This window comes from Narcine bancroftii, chromosome 7 (genome assembly GCF_036971445.1).
Source record: "Narcine bancroftii isolate sNarBan1 chromosome 7, sNarBan1.hap1, whole genome shotgun sequence".
NCBI lineage: Eukaryota > Metazoa > Chordata > Chondrichthyes > Torpediniformes > Narcinidae > Narcine > Narcine bancroftii.
Genome location: NC_091475.1, coordinates 71,054,507 through 71,074,901, shown reverse-complemented (window position 1 = coordinate 71,074,901; position 20,395 = coordinate 71,054,507). Strand labels below are relative to the sequence as shown.

The following is a 20,395-nucleotide window of genomic DNA, read 5'->3' as shown; positions in this document are numbered from 1 at the left end:
GGGTGAGGGCTGAGGGTAGCTCTCTGATGGGAAAGGGAAGGGGGTAGGGAGGTGGAGGAAAGGAGACCAGATAGATGAAGAGAGCGACAACATCAACTTTCTTTCGTAAACAAACTGAGGAGTGTAACCAGAATAAACATACAAGAGATTGATGGTGATAACAATTAAAGTGACAAAAGCTGTGTTTCACTTGCCTCTAGTTCAAGTTTTCTAACTGGGTCCAAATGCAGTTCTGAAAGTAATGGTGCTTCGGAGTCAGGCTTGTATCCCTGTTCAGGTGCTTGCACTGAAGAAATGTGGAAGATAAAGAAGGAAACTTATCCCTGGTGAGACTCCCAGGGTGATAAACTTGGGTGTAAAGTAAGTCCAAATATAAGCAATCGGACACTTTTCACTTCAAAGGGTTTGAGGCTGTCAAATGAACGGCAGACATACCAAGGATCCTATTATAGAGCCGTTCAAAGTTCACGCTTGTTTCTCTGAAAAAAAATTGTTCATCACAAACTACCAAAAACTCACACTGCTGGACTTCGTGTTGAAAATATAGTGAGTGAAGACGTTCTTGGAAAATTACGTGAATCTGTGAATGCTTCGCATCTAAAGGCAACTTGTTCAATGTTTCGATCCATATTTAGCTCAGAAAATGACAGACCATACTCTGATCACATTGGCTTACTGGAACGTCAAAACAAACATGGTGTTGACATTGGAATTGGGGTTTATTCTTGCACTAGTGCTACAGAGATCATTAATCACATGGACATTAATACGAAAACAAAAATTTACTAGCATGTCAAGCAGATAATTGACAACATTTCTGTCCTCATTGTTGAAACAACAAGCCTGGGCATTAAGACGGCCGTCCCAGTTTATTTGAAATGTGAAAGTGAGAAGGAAGGTGATCCCCATTTTTTGTTTCAATCTGATTGAACTGCCTGATCGGAAAGCTGCAACTGTTGCCGAACATCTGTTGAACTGTCTCAACAACCATGAGTTTGATAACTCTTACTTGAAACAGAACCTTGTAGCATTTGCGTGATGGGGCGAGCATGATGCTTTGGTGTCAAATCTGGTGTTGCTACAATTCTCAAGGAACATTACCCTGATGGGATAATTTGGCACTGTCTTAATCACAGATTAGAATTTGCAGTCGGTGACTCAGTGAGAGAAGTTCATGGAATTAATCATTTTCAATTATTTATGGGCAAATCTTACTCTGTTTATAGTTGATCACCTCTAAGCTCAAAAGGAACTGTCTGAATGTGCCTCTCAACTAGAACAACACATTTTCAAAATAGTCTGTGTTCTGGGCACCAGTGGGTAGCTAGTTCGTTCCAAACAGTTCCAGCAGTGCAGCAAAATTATGAAGCACTGTGTTCTCAAAGTGTTTACAGAAACACACTCCTATTTGTTTATACAGACAAAATGATCCAATGGAGCATCAGATCACTGCATGGACTGAAGGAGCAACCTGGTACAAAAATCCTAGAAATTTAAGGGGCCATTGAAAAGGGAAAGTTTGGAGAAATGACCCTAACAAGCAACAGCAAATTGTCTCCATTAATTACCTACAGTTTCCTACTAGTCGTATAAATAATTTGCAGCACCGTATATTCACAACAACATCCTTGAAAGGATCTCAAACTTCTGAACCTCAAAGTATTATAAACCCCTGCTGAATGAAATTTGTGTCCTTGATAAAGGCTGCTGGCCTGCTGAAATACCATCTAATTATGGAGCACCTGCCATCTCATCTCTCCGTAAGAGGTTGAAGCTTTCTTCTTCCTCTGTAATAAATGTCCAGAGATCATGTGGAGGTTCGTGGATGATCATCCCCCATTACTGAGCTATTAGTGCTGCTGAGTGAGAGAGGGTCATGTGGTTTTCTCTGAGTGAGTGAGTGAGAGAGAGAGAGAGAAAGAGAGAGAGAGAGAGAGAGAGAGGGGGGGGAGAGAGAGACAGAGAGACAGAGACAGAGACAGAGAGAGAGAGAGAGAGAGAGAGAGAGAGAGAGAGTGAGAGAGAGACAGAGACAGAGAGAGAGAGAGAGAGAAAGAAAGAGAGAGAGAAAGAGAGGGAGAGAGAGAGAGAGAATTCTGTTCTACAGTTCAGCAGCAGCATCTGGGACTGGAACATGGCCAGCTTGTGGAAAAACTCCATTTTCAAGATGGGTTGTGAGTTCTTAGTTCAGCCTGTTTAAAGCCCTTGTGACAAGAGGAGCTGGCTGGGTGTATACTGTTTCACCTGAGATAAGGGAAAAAAAGGAATCCTGTTGTGACCTGAAAGAAAGAGGTTATCATCTGGAAAACCCTGATGGGGCAAGTTTCTTTGGCAAGACACTGAAGTGGCTGATCAGAAGGAATCAGTTTGTGTCCAACGAGCAACAAATATCTCTCTCTCTCTCTCTCTGAAAATCAACAAGAACCTTCCTGAGTGATAACCATTTACCTTTCAAGCACCAAAGCCTGGTGAACTTCATAAATGTTAAATTCTGTGTACAGTGTAAGAATTGCCTGATACTGGTGAACTTGGAGGAGTGAGAAGTGAGATTAGATTGTGAATCAAGGAACTTTTCTGAACTTACACACACACATTACATACACATACACTTAGAATTAGAAGGGGATTAAGTTAGGTTAAGTACATTAGGGTTAATAGTAATAATTTTGACCTTCCACCCATGGTGGCTGGGGGAAACTGGACCTCTTGGGGAAACCCTAGTCACTGTGTCAGAGATCAGGATTGAACCAAGGTCACTGGAGATGAGAGGCAGCAGTTCCACTCGCATTGCCACTGTGTTGCTCTCATGATATATTGAAGAAATTAGTTACCCTAAGCTACTGCCTAAGTACAACACAAAAAAATGTTTTTACTAAGTTTTATATAGGTAAAAATTACTTTTGAAACATAAACATTAGGGAAAAATTTCATGTAAATCTGCAGCACAATCCTTTAAGTCGATGTCTGATATTAAGTATATAATATGTTTTGCGGATGTTGTTAGATTGATTTATAAACAATCCATCATTTGCTGTGGTATGAATTACTAATTTTTCAACATTTATATGTTTGACCAAGTACTCAGGTTGGAACGATCTTATTCCAAAATTTTAAAGACATAATCTAGGATTTTTATGAACAGGTTGGGAGTGAACGAGACTTGTTTTGTTTCTATCTAATGAATTTCAGCTTCATGTAAAACTTGACCCCTGTACTGGGATGAGGAGAAAAATGGAGTAAGTAACCATGCACTCATCACTAAGGTTAAGTTCAAAAGGATCTGTCATGGGGATTGGAAAACCAATCAGCGACCCAGAGTCCGCCCAATTTACACCTAATTAACCTACACCCTCAGTACATTTCAAAAATGGAGCTTCCAGGGAAAACCCACACAGATATGGGGAGTACATTCAAACTCCTTACAGATTGCTTGAGATTTGAACCCCAGTTCCAATCACTGGTGGTGTACCAGTGTTGAACTAACTGCTATGCCAACCATTAATACAACATCATCTAATTTTTTTTAAATCAAAATTTTAAATGTAACTCTGCCTTTATCTAGCACATAGCATCAAAGTAGACATGACATTCAACATCACAACCTTAGCAAAACTAAGGAATTGATTGTGGACTTCAGGAAGGGGAAACCAGAAGAACACAAATCAGTCCTTATCAAGGGGTCAACAGTGGAAAGGGTAAATAACTTTAAATTCCTGGGTGTCAACATCTCTGAAGATATATCCTGGGGCTTTCATGTTGAAGCAATCATGAAGAATGCTTGCCAGAGACAATACTTTATTAGGAGTTTGAGCAGATTTGATACATCACCAAAGACTTGCAAATTTTGACAGGTACACCATGGAGAATATTCTGATTGGTTGCATCACTGTCTGGTACGGAGGTGCCAATGCACAGGACAGGAAGAGGATACAGAGAATTGTGAACTCGGCCTGTGCCATCATGGGCATTAATCTCCACTTCATTGAAGCCAGTGTCTCAAGAAAACAGCCTCATTAAGGACCCTTACCACCCAGGCCAGGCCCTCTTCTCACTGCTACCATCAGGAAAGATGGGAACCAGAAGACGAACACTCAATGATATAAAAACAGCCTCTTCCCCTCCCATCAGATTTCTGAACAGACAATGAACTACCTCACTTTTACTCTTCCCTTGCTCTAATTTATTTATTTTTTAAAGGCGGCACAGTTAGTGCAATGCTGTTGCAGCACCAGTGACCTGGTTTCAAATCTGCTCTGTCTGTAAGGAGTATATACATTCTCCCCCTGTCTGCGTGGGTTTCCTCCGGGTACTCCAGTTTCCTTCCACCATCTAAAACGTATTGGAGTCTGTAGTGTAAATTTGGCAGCACGTGCCGGTAGGCCAAAAGGGCCTGTAGCTGTGCTGTATGTCTAAATTTAATTTTAAAATGTAATTTACAGCATTTTTTGTATCGCCAACGCTGATGCAAAGCAGCATATTCCGTGACACTTGTTTATTACAACAAATATTGATTTTTAAAAATCTACACCATTAAAAATATAGAAAAGGGTTCTGAGGTTTCCGATGAAGTGTCGTGGACCTAAAGTGTTGACTTTTTTTCTCTCTCCATTGATTCTATCTAACTTGCTGAATTTTACCAGCGTGTTCTGTTTCAGAATCAGAATCAGAATTTAATGCCAGGAACATGTCATGAAATACATTGTTTGGTCGTAGCATCACAGTGCAAACAATTTTATTAACCACATTTCAAAATAAATAAAGTTGTACAAGGAAAACCAAAGTGAGGCCGTGTCTCTGCTTCACTGATCATTCAGGAATCTGATGGCAGTGGGGACGAAGCTGTCCTTGTGCCGGTAGCAGAGGGGGTGGCCTGGGTGGTGGGGGTCCTTGAGGATAGAGGCTACTTTCTTAAGACCTCGGCTCTTAGAGATGTCCTTGATGCTCTTAGAGATGCCTGTGATATTGCAGGCCGAGTTAACAACCCTCTGGAGTTTTATCCTGTTGTGAGGGTTGGCACCTCTATACCAGCCAGTGATGCAACCAGCCAGAATGCTCTCCACAGCACACCTTTAGAAGTTTTTGAGAGTCGTTGGTGACATACAAAACCTCCTCAGACACCTCAGAAAATATAGCTGCTGGCAAGCCTTCTTCATGATTGCAGCAACATGAGGCTCCAGGACAGATCATCAGAGATGTTCACACCCAGGAATTTGAAGTTTTTGCCTGCTCGACTGTTGACCTCTCGCTGAGGACTGGTTCATGTTCTCCTGATTTCCTCCTGAAGTTCATGATCATCTCCTTGGTTTTGCTAACATTGTTGTTGTTACACCACTCAATGAGCTGATCTATCTCCCTCCTATACGTTTCCTCATTTCCATCTGTGATTCTCCCGACAAATGTGGTGCCATCAGCAAGTTTGCAGATCGTATTTGAATTGTGCCTGGCCACATAATCATGGATGTAGAGTAAGTAGAGCAGAGGGCTAAGCACGCATCCTTGAGGTGCACCTGTGTTGATCGTCAGTAAGGAGGAAACGTTTCCATTTCATACTGACTGTGGTCTTCTGATAAAGAAGTCAAGGGTCCAAGTTGCAATGGCAGGTGCAGAGGCCCAGCATTTGGATTTTGTTGACCAGCTTGCTGTGTTTCATATTCCCAGTGACTACAGTTTTTTTTTCTGGTTTTCTTTTACCAAGGCTTTGGGCTAGTTGATGTTAATGTCTTGTGCACAAGGACAGGAATCGGGTGGCTGATGCCCAAGGTTTCTATGGTTTCCTGGAGAAGAGATTGCATGGTTCCATCACCGACAAAAGAGCAGGATAAGGGCAAGGAAAAGCAGACCCTTCACTCTCTCACATTATATGGCCTTCCATTTGCCGGAGATTCCGCTAGTTTTGACTGACATCAAGAAAATTTGTGCTGAGGTCATCACAGATGCAAGTGCAAGACTAGAAACTAGTAGGCAATAAACATCTTATCCTGAAATAAATGTCCTTTTCTCTTCTAGTTATAGGTCCCTTTAGCTCTTCATTGACTTCTCTAATTGGTTATATGTGGAGTGAAGAAAGGTTTCTTTATAAACAGTTTTGTTATCCATTTAAGATTCATTTTAATGAATTTAAATTTATAATTAGCAGAATCTGACTTGAGTGGAGTAATATTATATGATAATTCCATTCTGTGACAAGCTGATTACCCATTAAATACATTTGAGTCAAGTGGTAATACCATTCAATTCAACTGCATTACTTATCAATTGAGCAGCTATTATGTTTAATTAGTGTCTGTGCTGCCTTATTGCCCACTGCCAACAAGAATCATTTGCCATTCTGCTAAATGACTTCCATTGTCTCATGTTGAAATCACTTCATAACAGACAATGATTGCTTGCTCTACACTGGGGGAAGTAGAAAAGAATCAGGGGATATAGACACAAGATTTGGGGGAATAGGTTTAGGAATGGAGATGAGGTGTAAGTGCTTTTTCTAGAAAGTAGAGATCTGTGAATGTTTTTTTTGTCCAAGTAAATAGTAAAGGTAGCCTCCTTAAATGTAGATATGGATAGATTTTTTTCATAGTAGAGGAATTGAGGGTTATTGGAGGGGGAGGGAAGGAAGGGGTAGCTGAGTCCACAGCCAGATCAGCCACAGTGTTATTAAATGGCAGGGCAGGTTCAATAGCCAGATGGCCTATATCTTATGTATGCAGAATTAGGTGGAGTAGAAATAGAAAGTATGAAAAAATATAATAAATAAAGATTGATTTCCACCAAGCCTTATTTATATACCAGACCAGCAGCAATATAAGTTCACCAAGACAATGGTATATTCAAAACAATATTTTTTAGTAATATGTAAGAAGTGTTACATTATTAATAGTTAACTCTAACTTAACTTGCACTATGTGCAAATGTATGTGTGTGTTTGTGTGTATGTGGCAAAACCATTACAGTTTAGGCATGATTGTTAAAAGAATCAATTTTTAAAGTTCTGTCAGTTTTGTGTTGAAACTCAGATTCTTTAAATTGTTGCTCAAAAGTAATTGTGGAGTAGGTATGACTTGTAGGATGGCCATTGCAAAGAAGAACAAGGTCATAAGTTTATCTCTCTCTCTCTCTCTTTCTATAGAGCGAGATAGATAGATATAGCGAGATATATATGTATGTGTGTGTGAACCCACTGTGCATGCTCCAACCGAAGACTCGTGCATGTGCACAGGAATCAAGATATCTGCACTCACCTGATAGACCCTGGGACGCCAGCTAACAAGGTAAGTACGGACACTTTGGCTCTCACATTTTGTCCCTGTTATAGTTTGTCATGTGCAACATAAACTCCTTAAATTTTATATTTTTTCTTTTTTTTTTAATTTGGACACAAGTTGGGGAGTACCAGTATTTATTTTTTTTTAAATGCACAATACCAATGCATGTAAATATTATCTGAGTTAGAAAATCCTAAGACTCCCTAAATCTTTGGATTTATTCACTCAACATTTGCTTTGGGGTCTGCATCAATTTCCTTTTGCACAAGAACACATGTTGGAATGAGAGATAACGTATTTCCCTTGAATGTCTACTGTTGACCTTTATAGTTGGGCATTTTTGCCTTGAGCGTTAAATATTCAATCACTTGTTTTGCAAATGTGGAGCATTTTATGATTAATCTGTTGTGCATTCAGATCTTCAGAGGCCCTTTGACAAGAGGCTACTTAACAAGATATGAGCCCATGATATAACAGGAAACACACTAGAATGGGTAGAGTCTTGGATGACTAGCAAAAAACAGTCAGAATACAAGGATCAAATTCTGATTGGCTGTTCCACAGGGGTCGATGCTGGGGCCGCTTTGTTTTATGTTGTATATTATTAATGATTTAGATTGTGGAAGGAATGGCTTTGTGGGAAAGTTTGAAGAAGATATGAAAGTTGGTGGAGGAGCAGGTGATGATCGGGAACTAGGGAGGCTGCAGAAGGACTTTGACAGAATGGGCACAGTGGTAGTAAATGAAATATAATATCAGAAAGTGTATGGTCATGCACTTTGATAGAAAAAAATAAATGGGCAGATTATTTTCTAAGTAAGGAGAAAATTGAAAATACCCAGGTGCAAAGGAACCTGGAGTCCTCCCACAGGACAGTCTGAAGAATAACTTACAGCTTGGTGGTAAAGAAGGCAAATGCAATGCGGGTATTCATTTCAAGAGGAATAGAATATAAGAGCAGGGATGTGATGTTGAGGCTTGATAGGGCTCGAGTGAGACCTCACTTGGAGTATTGTGAGCAGTTTTTGGCTCCTCATTTAAGAAAGGTTGTGCTGACATTGGGGATGGTTTAGAGGGGGTTCACAAGGATGATTCTGGGAAATGAAATGGTTATAATATGAGGAACGTTTGACAGCTTTGACAACTCATTGGAATTTAGGAGAATGAGGGGAGACACATTGAAACATCGAAAGGTTTTGAACAGAGTAAATGTAGAAAGGTTGTTTCCCATGGTAGGACAAGAGGGCACAACTTCAGCATTGAAGGATGTCTGCTTAGAAATGTGTAGGAATTTCTTCAGCCAGAGGGTGGTCGATCTATGGAATTTGTTGCCACAGGTGATTGTGGAGACCAGGTCATTGGGTGTATTTTAGGTAGAGATTGATAGGTTCTTGATTAGCCAGAACATCAAAGGTCATGGGGAGAAGGCCAGGCAGTGGGGCTGAGTGGGAAAATAGATCAGCAGGAGACCCGATGGACTGAATTGTCTGTTTATCTTCCTACGTCTTATGATCTTATAATTATTTGTTACACATGCATTCTGGGAGAATATTCTCGGCGACACTAGGTATTATTCTATTTAGTGCGGCTTTCGCGCAAACAGAGGAACCACTGACATGGTCTTTGCCCTCAGACAGCTCCAAGAAAAGTGCAGAGAACAAAACAAAGGACTCTACATCACCTTTGTTGACCTCACCAAAGCCTTCGACACCGTGAGCAGGAAAGGGCTTTGGCAAATACTAGAGCGCATCGGATGTCCCCCAAAGTTCCTCAACATGATTATCCAACTGCACGAAAACCAACAAGGTCGGGTCAGATACAGCAATGAGCTCTCTGAACCCTTCTCCATTAACAATGGCGTGAAGCAAGGCTGTGTTCTCGCACCAACCCTCTTTTCAATCTTCTTCAGCATGATGCTGAACCAAGCCATGAAAGACCCCAACAATGAAGACACTGTTTACATCCGGTACCGCATGGATGGCAGTCTCTTCAATCTGAGGCGCCTGCAAGCTCACACCAAGACACAAGAGAAACTTGTCCGTGAACTACTCTTTGCAGATGATGCCGCTTTAGTTGCCCATTCAGAGCCAGCTCTTCAGCGCTTGACGTCCTGCTTTGCGGAAACTGCCAAAATGTTTGGCCTGGAAGTCAGCCTGAAGAAAACTGAGGTCCTCCATCAGCCAGCTCCCCACCATGACTACCAGCCCCCCCACATCTCCATCGGGCACACAAAACTCAAAACGGTCAACCAGTTTACCTATCTCGGCTGCACCATTTCATCAGATGCAAGGATCGACAATGAGATAGACAACAGACTCGCTAAGGCAAATAGCGCCTTTGGAAGACTACACAAAAGAGTCTGGAAAAACAACCAACTGAAAAACCTCACAAAGATAAGCGTATACAGAGCCGTTGTCATACCCACACTCCTGTTCGGCTCCGAATCATGGGTCCTCTACCGGCACCACCTACGGCTCCTAGAACGCTTCCACCAGCGTTGTCTCCGCTCCATCCTCAACATCCATTGGAGCGCTTACACCCCTAACGTCGAAGTACTCGAGATGGCAGAGGTCGACAGCATCGAGTCCACGCTGCTGAAGATCCAGCTGCGCTGGATGGGTCACGTCTCCAGAATGGAGGACCATCGCCTTCCCAAGATCGTGTTATATGGCAAACTCTCCACTGGCCACCGTGACAGAGGTGCACCAAAGAAAAGGTACAAGGACTGCCTAAAGAAATCTCTTGGTGCCTGCCACATTGACCACCGCCAGTGGGCTGATAACGCCTCAAACCGTGCATCTTGGCGCCTCACAGTTTGGCGGGCAGCAACCTCCTTTGAAGAAGACCGCAGAGCCCACCTCACTGACAAAAGGCAAAGGAGGAAAAACCCAACACCCAACCCCAACCAACCAATTTTCCCTTGCAACCGCTGCAATCGTGTCTGCCTGTCCCGCATCGGACTTGTCAGCCACAAACGAGCCTGCAGCTGACGTGGACTTTTTACCCCCTCCATAAATCTTCGTCCGCGAAGCCAAGCCAAAGAAAGAAGACACATGCATTGTTGTGTGATATCAAATACATTTGCCAAACTGAAGGTGATATTAATGGTGACTCTTTGTCTGCACACAATTGCACAATGCAACGTGGTTGAGGCGATGTAAAAGTACAACAAAATTATAGCTACAATTTTATGCTAAAAAGAGAAAGGACACATAAAAGCCTTTTGATGATTGATAGAAAACAACATTTCAAACAGTCTTTTGTGATCTTAAAGTGTTGGTTTAGAGTGGATGTGATTTATTATATTGAATCAAAGGTATTCCTATTGTTAAACGGGAAATCATTCAAAGAGATAAATAGGAACAGAGTTCAAACAATTGCAATTACAAAGTTACTTATATTGTTTGAAGAAATTGTCGAAACAAAGACTGAAGATTGGATTTAGCAATTCTATCTAAATATGGAATAATGAAGTCAGTGACGATCCCTAGAGAAACCTATATTACATTTCGACCACTTTTGGATTTAAAAAAAAAAACGACTTTTCTTAGTGTAGAGTAATTGATTTTGATTCCATGTGAATCTGTCAGTGAAAATTCACTGGTAATATTATACTATCGGCTGACAACTAACCTGTGTCCAACTCTTCAATCCATAATGTAATTAAATAATTTACCTTCTGAGCAGTATTTTGAATTTTGCAATTAAATATTTTGTACACTGTTACTGATTTTGTTTCTGTGCTAGGTTCACAGGGTCTTATCTCTTTTGAATGATGGATGACATAATTGCAGTTACTGTATGAGTCAGCCTCCGTGGTGTCAAACCAACAAACTAATAAACATGTTTACTGCATTATAATTGAAAGGATGGTGGGCCTATATTTCAGGAAGAGTACTGCCCAATTCAATAACCCACGAGAGGAAATTGATTGCAATTTAACTCGTCCATTTCTCAGTGCAGATCGTGGTGTTAACAGTCTATGGTTGGTATTGCACAAGAGTTAATTACAGTCATAATATGTGGTGTTCACCTTTTGTTCACGCTGCCAGTAATGAATGATTTATTCTTTGTTATGTCAATTCCGTTCAGCCAATGTTAACTTTTTCCTGTTTCCAAAATTGTTGGTTTTCTTTTTCTTTATGTATGTATGTGATCAACATCAATATTCTTTTATTGTCATGTAATAAAGCAGAAGATGTAATATTATACAAAATTTCCTTCAGTCCAAGAATCACCATTTGTATTGCCCAGGTCCCATTTAGTAAGTAGTCCATGCAGGAATAAGCCATTTAAGTTCATTATTCTGTAAGCTCAGGTCCTTGATGGATTGGACAGGAGGAATCCGTGCAGAGGCTGCGGGAGTGTTGGAGGCGAATCCATGGACACAGTGACTCTGAAGGGATCGTCTTTTGTTTATCTTTCTCTCATACTATGAGGGAGATACGGGTGATATTAATGGTGACTCTTTGTCTGCTTTATGACAGAAGACCATTTCATAAAATATTACATGTTCTCTACTACTACATGACAATAAAGGAATCTTGAATTTTCTTGAAATTTGGCCTTTAGTTTGAGACTTCTATGCAGCATATACCCCTTAGAATTTTATGTTTCTGTAAAATTGCCTCTCATTCTTCTGAAATCTAGTGACTGAAACCTACCTACCTGATTAATGTTTCCTTTAAAACCATGCTTCTTTCCCAGGAATCAACCGAGTGAAACTTCTCTGAACTGTTCCAGTGCAAGAATATTCCTGTCTAAAAGAGAGAAAACCTTGAGTGGGGTCACCCACATTTGAATGTCACGGCAAATTTCCTTTACTTTTGTACTCTCTTGTCTTCCTTCTTTGCTGAAAGCATCTTCAAACTGGGTGGAGTTTGATCATTTCAATTAATAAATTAGAAAGAACAAAGCCTTAAACAACTCTACAAATCTTTGGTAAGACCACACTTAGAATATTGTGTTCAGTTCTGGTTGCCTCATTACAGGAAGGATGTGAAAGCTGTAGAGGGAGAGAGCAGAGGAGATTTACCAAGATGTTGCCTGGAGTGGGAACCAAGTCTTATGAGGCAAGGTTAGCAGAGCTGGGACTTTTCACTTTAGAGCATAGAAGGATGAGAGGAGCCTTGAAAGAGATCTATAAGATACTGAGAGGCACAGATAGGGTGAACAGCCAACACCTGCTTCCTAGGGCAGGATCAGCAAACACCAGATGACATATGCACCAAGTGAAAGGAGGGAATTTAAGGGGAGACATCAGGGGTAAGTTTTTTTTTACTCTGAGAGTGGTGGGGTGCCTGGAATTCTTTGCTGGGGATGGTGGTGGAAGCTGAAAACATTGGGGGCATTTAAAAGACTCTTAGACTGACACATGGATGAAAGACAAAAAGGTCATGAGGTAGGGAGGGATTAGTACTTTTTTTTATTAGGAAGGGATGTAACTCCTTCCTTGGTCAGGAGCAGTGAGGAAAGGTCTATAAAATGCAAGCAACAACAGTGAAATCCAGTGAAAGAATACATGATCTTTTGTTACACAACGCTCAAAAATAAATATTACACAAGAAAATACATCACCCTATCAACAACTGGTGTGCACGTCAATTGTGTTAGAGTGCCTGACACTAAGAAAAGCTGATCTGTAATTCTGAAATAACAGGGAATGATCGGAATGTGATCATAGAATAAAGTCAATTTTCAATTGTACCAAATGAACTCCAGCATTATGCTATTAACTGTCAATAATTCACTGAACTTTATATCACTTTGATTACCTGCAAGAACTTTTGAACTCTGATGACTGGAGATCCTTGCTGAAGAGTCATCTGTTTGCTAATAGCAACATTAAAAGCATATTCTTTAAATAGTAATTGTTCATTTATGATTCTGGTTTAATAACCCAACTGAGAACATTTTCCCTCTTGTTGAAACAGTTATTTTCCTCCATAAAGCAATAAATTCCCTAATTGGAAATGTTAGACATAACAAGACACACCCAAAGGTTAAGTTGTACTTTCTTCAGACTCGCCAAGGCAAATAGCGCCTTTGGAAGACTACACAAAAGAGTCTGGAAAAACAACCAACTGAAAAACCTCACAAAGATAAGCGTATACAGAGCCGTTGTCATACCCACACTCCTGTTCGGCTCCGAATCATGGGTCCTCTACCGGCACCACCTACGGCTCCTAGAACGCTTCCACCAGCGTTGTCTCCGCTCCATCCTCAACATCCATTGGAGCGCTCACACCCCTAACGTCGAGGTACTCGAGATGGCAGAGGTCGACAGCATCGAGTCCACGCTGCTGAAGATCCAGCTGCGCTGGATGGGTCACGTCTCCAGAATGGAGGACCATCGCCTTCCCAAGATCGTATTATATGGCGAGCTCTCCACTGGCCACCGTGACAGAGGTGCACCAAAGAAAAGGTACAAGGACTGCCTAAAGAAATCTCTTGGTGCCTGCCACATTGACCACCGCCAGTGGGCTGATAACGCCTCAAACCGTGCATCTTGGCGCCTCACAGTTTGGCGGGCAGCAGCCTCCTTTGAAGAAGACCGCAGAGCCCACCTCACTGACAAAAGGCAAAGGAGGAAAAACCCAACACCCAACCCCAACCAACCAATTTTCCCTTGCAACCGCTGCAATCGTGTCTGCCTGTCCCGCATCGGACTGGTCAGCCACAAACGAGCCTGCAGCTGACGTGGACTTTTTACCCCCTCCATAAATCTTCGTCCACGAAGCCAAGCCAAAGAAAAGAAGACTTTCTTCAGGTGGCATTAAGCAACTGTAAAATTGTATTCTTGCATCTTGAAACCATTGATATTATATCTATTGTTCAACCCAGAAATACTATAATTACTACATTTCACATGTACTTTGCATTTTTTTTCAAAGAATTTTCACTTCAAGAGATATTCTCAGACAAATGAACTTAAGCTAACATATAAAAAATTCTGAGCAATGTTGCTTAAGGTTTTATGACTTATATTTGACCTCGGGCAATGATGATCAGATATAACTGGTCTTTATGGCCTGAGAATATTGTTAGAGTGGAGCTGTAGGATATGGTAAGTTTAGTGTATATGTCTCTTTCTTTGGCTTGGCTTCGCGGACGAAGATTTATGGAGGGGGTAAATGTCCACGTCAGCTGCAGGCTCGTTTGTGGCTGACAAGTCCGATGCGGGACAGGCAGACACGGTTGCAGCGGTTGCAGGGGAAAATTGGTTGGTTGGGGTTGGGTGTTGGGTTTTTCCTCCTTTGTCTTTTGTCAGTGAGGTGGGCTCTGCGGTCTTCTTCAAAGGAGGTTGCTGCCCGCCGAACTGTGAGGCGCCAAGATGCACGGTTTGAGGCGATATCAGCCCACTGGCGGTGGTCAATGTGGCAGGCACCAAGAGATTTATTTAGGCAGTCCTTGTACCTCTTCTTTGGTGCACCTCTGTCACGGTGGCCAGTGGAGAGCTCGTCATATAACACGATCTTGGGAAGGCGATGGTCCTCCATTCTGGAGACGTGACCCACCCAGCGCAACTGGATCTTCAGCAGCGTGGACTCGATGCTGTCGGCCTCTGCCATCTCGAGTACTTCGATGATAGGGATGAAGGCGCTCCAATGAATGTTGAGGATGGAGCGGAGACAACGCTGGTGGAAGCGTTCTAGGAGCCGTAGGTGATGCCGGTAGAGGACCCATGATATGTATGCACGGACAAATGAAGGTAGAAAAAAATAGGATAAACATAATATTAATTATACTCAATGTTATAAAATGCACGTGAACTGAAAGAAAACTTCACAATTACATGAAGTCCAAATTAAGAGAATCTGTAATCTGAATATCAAGATTTGGCTTCATATAATATTCAATAATTAGATAATTAATTTATTGTTTTCAAAACTGCTGGAAACAGTGAAAGCTTTATTCAAATTGTCTGAGCTTTAGAGTTATTGAAAGTGCCTGCCATTTGGATAGTCAAGGCTGTGACTTGGTCTTTAACTAATTGTAAGCAAAAGCTTCCAATTCAGCCCTCTAGCCCAAGCCATCACAAAAGCACCGAAGTTTAGGAACTATAAAAGCACTATTTGGATAATGGATTGTTCAGTACCATGATTGCAAATCTAATGAAAATAAACGAGCTGATTGCCTTTAAGTAGAGTTCATATGCTCTGCAGGATAACCGGCTGGAAAGCAGGACACTGAAGACGAGGTGATCAATATATGGTTATTTGACATATTAGCTTCATAACACAGAAAACTAATAGTGTATAATGCATCTAACTGATAAAAAAAAACCATGTAATTAGATGCAAAGCAGATTATCAACCTCCCAAGGCTTTGTTAGCAATGATTGTTGGCTTTACATAGGATAGCCAAGCATAATAAGCTAAAAAGAATAAAGGTATTCATCCCTGTTCCCTTCCTCAATTAGAATGCATGAAATGAAGACAAAGTCATGCAGAATCTCTAACTGCATATAACACAAACTACGAGACCATCCCACATCACCACAAGCCAAACCAACATTTGAAATGCAGTATAATTCAGCATTAAAAATAATCAAATCATTAAACTTAAATGAATCTTATTCTGCAATGATTTTGCTTCTTACTATCCAAAAAGTATGCATTTCTAAAATAATGCTATCAAATGAATTGCACTTATAATTTACAATCCAGTTATTCATTGGATGGAGAAATAGCCATGTCATAACTAGGGGTTTCTGGGGATACTGAAAAATACAAGAGTAAAGTTGTAACATGTTCTGAATGAATCACAATCCTATGTTTTGCATCATATTCTTCCAAAACACTGCTGTTCCCTTTTATCTGTTTTAAATATGCGACTCAAATTGAAAACCAGCATTCTCACTCTATTATATCACTCAGAAAATGAAATGGAAGGGATAGGCTAATGTGTCCAATATTGTTAGAACTCATGGTCAAAACTTGCAAAATAAACATTAGCATTTATCCGAATGCTAATATTACCAGCACCATGTGTTTGAAGTTGATTGCTCGCATATATAGATAATCTGGGATTTTTTTTTTCATTTTTGGCAAATTGTTTACTTTCAAACCGCAAATTAGCTGTGACGGTGAGCATTCAAACATGCAACCCAATCAAGTTTCTTGAATCAAGTTTCATTCCCTCATAAAGTCATAAGTGACTGAACTTCCTTTTCGTTTATAAATACCTATTCTTTATTTTGCACTCTTGGGTTTTAATTGCAGCTGAGTTTATTTTGTTACGCTCTGCACATATCCAGTCTTCTAAGTTACTTAAAATAAAGTTATTTAAAAAAACTTATTTAAAAAAATTAAATTAAAATAAATATAATTACTGGATGGCAGATGAAACCTTTCATGGGGGGGGGGAAGGGACTGTGTGTTATTTAATTGTGTGCAGGAAATATGCTCATGTATTTCCTTTCAGATGTTATTAGGGTTGATTTCCAAGTGGCAGTAGCCCTAGGTCAGTTAAAATGCTGCTTAAATACAGACCCAAAAAAAAATCACTTAACTCTTCCATATTTCGAATGATATTTAAAAGAGCAGCACCTACAGCATATAAATAACTAACAATTTTCTATGGAAGAAAGTACAAATATAGTACTGAAATTAACACATTAAAGAGAAAGGTTTTGTGTGCAATCAGGATACAATAATATACTACACATTTACGAGTCCTTTAGTACTATAATATAAAGTAATAAACATCACTGCCATAACAAATAAAATATATAATTCTACAAAGTTTCAGTGATTTTAATTCTTTAATGGAGTTTAGGACCTATTTTTAATTAAATAATTCCTGTGTTATTTAGATCATAAAGTCCTTGAGTTGGTTGAATGGCCACTTCCCATTTCCTGCATTGAATTTTCAGAAATGATGTGGCACGCTCAAAGGAAGTAGAGTTTGCTTCAGAAATTATGACCACGTTCACTGTATTTTGCATTTGATAAGCACACCAGCTGTTCCATTTTTAATTCTCAGGAAGGTAGATGCTGAGCTCCTACCCCCTAAGAACTCGGTCTCTAATTCAAAAAGCATATTGCTTCAATATTACTGCAAAGCTACTTAATCAGAAGGGGAGCCCAGCTGTGAGAGGAAGGGGGCAGCAGTCTTCAATATTAACATAATAATCTCCCTTCCGTCCCATGAGTCCTCTCTCGTGTATGAGGGCCTCTCTACTGCTTTCTGTGGGGCCTCAGCTGGAGCACCAACTCTTGACACATTTGCCAATACCAGCCTGTGGGGCAAAATAGGACAAAAAGGCAGAGAGGGATGAACAGCAATGGATTTAACTCTTAAATCACCAAATATTTACACTGTTGCAATATTATCCCATTGCAAATTTTTTTGATTTTAGAGATTTGTGAAAATTCAGATCAACACAAGGTTTTCCTTATTCATTGCCTTAAAACATTTTTTATAATATAAAATACCATATAAGACAACTTGTGTATAAGACACCCCTCTGAATTTCCATCGAAAATGTAGGTTTTGAGCTATATTCTCCATATAAGACTGCTCACCCCCCCTCCCCCAAGTCTGGCACTTACCACTGACCAGTGATGTGGTGCTGCTAGGTGCATTTAATATACTAATTCACAATATTTTTAAAAACAAATTAACTAGTAATGGTTTAAATGTTAATAGCATATTTAAAAATAAACTACTGTCTGCTCCTTTAACAGGTAGTTTACAGCCTGTAAAGAACTGACAGTGGTCGGATTGCGCAGATGGATCCCATGGGAGAGCGCTGGGACGTCGCTGTTAAGGTTCGGACATTATCCGTGGAGTGGGAGGAGCACTGAGTCTTTCGCTGTTAAGGATCGGATTTTATACTTGGTGCATAAGATAAATCCTCGTTTTGGGATTCAACAACTGTTTAATATGGTATCCATCAAATTCTTATCCATTTACTTTTGTAACAGTTTATTCTGTTTACTCAATTTTTCTGACACTGTGGGGCTCAACATTGATAGGTGAGAGAAGATATAAAATCTTTATTGCAAATAAATGAGGGATCGGTGTGAAGAAAATTCATTTTATGGGATGCATTGAAAGCATATTTGAGGGGACAAATTATTAGTTATATGGCTAAAGTTAAAAAGCAATATTTAGTGGAGAATCAAGATAAAAAAAATGAAAAAAAACATTGACAGGTGAGAAATCCTTACATTCGTTTAGATTCAGTGGGAGAAAAAAAAAATCAGATCCTAACAGCAGTGGGCCTTGTTTATATATATATATATATATATATCAACCTATTGAAATATATTTCAATAAAAATAATGGTTCCACTCTTGGCTGGATCTCTGCACTGGTGAGATGTTAAGGTTCAGATTTTAAACTTGGTGTGGGGGCCCTAATATCAGATATGTGTGTGGATAAAGATGCACATGAACTAAAGCAAACTGCAGCATGCCTGAGGCATTGTAAAATTGTCTTTCCAGCCATATTGGCACCTATATCCTCTTCATGCATTGGTCTCTTCATTTTACGTTTGCACATGTGGAAGCAGGAAAAAGTCTGTGCATGTCGATAGTCACTAAGTGTATGGTAAAATAAAGCAAGCTACGAACGCAACTCCAGGCTTAAGGTCATTTTTATAATGAGCATGTCTGAACCCAACACGACATGGTGTCTGGTGGAGCTTTGAGCCTCAGAGAGGTCAGGCTGTGAAAGAATACAAGTGAAAGAGATGAGCTAAGATGGAGGACGGGACTGAACATGTGGAGTCACCCCAATTAGGAGTGGCAGCTCTTCCAATTTTTACAGCCATAGCATAGCTGACCAGAACACACGAGCATGTTATTCCACATGTTCATTGCCCCAATGAACTGGAAGTTTCTTGAATTAATCAGCAGATATGTTTACTATGTAAAAGGAAGGAAACATTCCTAACTTTTGGCCAAATCTATATCGTCATAAAGATTTGAACCACTTTCTGAATATAAAATAAAAGAAGGGTACTGCAACTCTAATGGATTTTGACAAGTTTCTTCCCAAAGCACAAAACAAAAATATAGTTGGCTGGGGGAATTAATAGGTCATGGAATCTGTGAGGAGCAAAACATTTCAGGCTGAGACCCTGAATCAGAACTGAGAGAGGGGGATGATAGCCAGTTTAAAGAGGAGAGGGGGAGGGATTTGTCATGGGCCAGTAGATGATAGGTGGACCAAAGAGGGGTGAAGGATGATGGACAGATGGAGCCAGGTGGGGGAAGAGCAAAATGGTGAAGTTGATAAGTGTAAGAAGACAAAAGAAGGGGCAGATGTGGTTTGTGGAGAGTCATGTGACTTCTCTGTCTGGAACCTAGTCAGAAGTCACATCCCCTGCCCATCAAGGTTGGACTCAACCCCCCAATTGATGCACACCTAACCACTGGCCCCTTTAATCACCTAATGATTACCTGGGCTGGACTCCCCAGCTTACTGAACTATGAAGTCCACCATGTGGAGTAGCTCTTTCTCTTTTGCTCTTTGGACCTGAGATGAAACCTGCTCCTTTCCAGGACACAAACTGTGGACAATACTGGAGGAGTCGTTGGTAAGGTCTGCACTACACAAGGATCGGGGCTGTTGTACATTAGTGTTGTAGATAGCATTGGAACCATTCCCACGTGAGACAAGGTACGACGAGTGGTGTATTGTAATCCTTGGTTGTTATAAATCTGCACACAGTTGTTAGTATTGGTAGTGTTAAATCCATGTGCTTGTTGCTGGTATAGGTAGTGTTAAGTCCAATATGACTGGGTTGTGTTGTGCTTCTATGAGTGTCAGCAGTTGCTGGTATCAGTAGTGTTCAATGTGACTGATTATACTATGGTGTGTGATTGAGAGTATTTGGTGTGTTATCCCTGTTGTGATCCCCTTACGTGTGTTTTAATAAAGATCCTTCCTGTGTCCAGACTCATTGCCCCTTGAACCTTCTGGCCTTGTCTCCCTTCCCACAAAATAAACAGAACTAGGGGAGCTTAGGGGAGGGTGAAGGCAGAGACAGCTACTGGAGGATTGTAAGCAGGAACACAAAGGCTACCAGAGTTGAAATGACTGAAAGCCATTCTACCCCTTGATCCTGTACTCCAATACCAATTCTACCTCTATTTATTTGATTTCTATAATATGCAGAA

General features: G+C 40.5%; 1 long non-coding RNA gene across 1 annotated transcript in view; it reads left to right on the top strand.

Annotated features, from left to right (window-relative positions):
• Positions 1–18,815, top strand: part of LOC138739873 (uncharacterized) — a 31,078-nt gene extending 12,263 nt beyond the window's left edge. The window contains exons 2-4 of the long non-coding RNA XR_011342507.1: positions 7,127–7,268; positions 11,970–12,203; positions 17,954–18,815. This is a non-coding gene — a long non-coding RNA (uncharacterized lncRNA). The remainder of the gene's footprint in view (positions 1–7,126; positions 7,269–11,969; positions 12,204–17,953) is intronic.
• Positions 18,816–20,395: the final 1,580 nt, after the last annotated feature.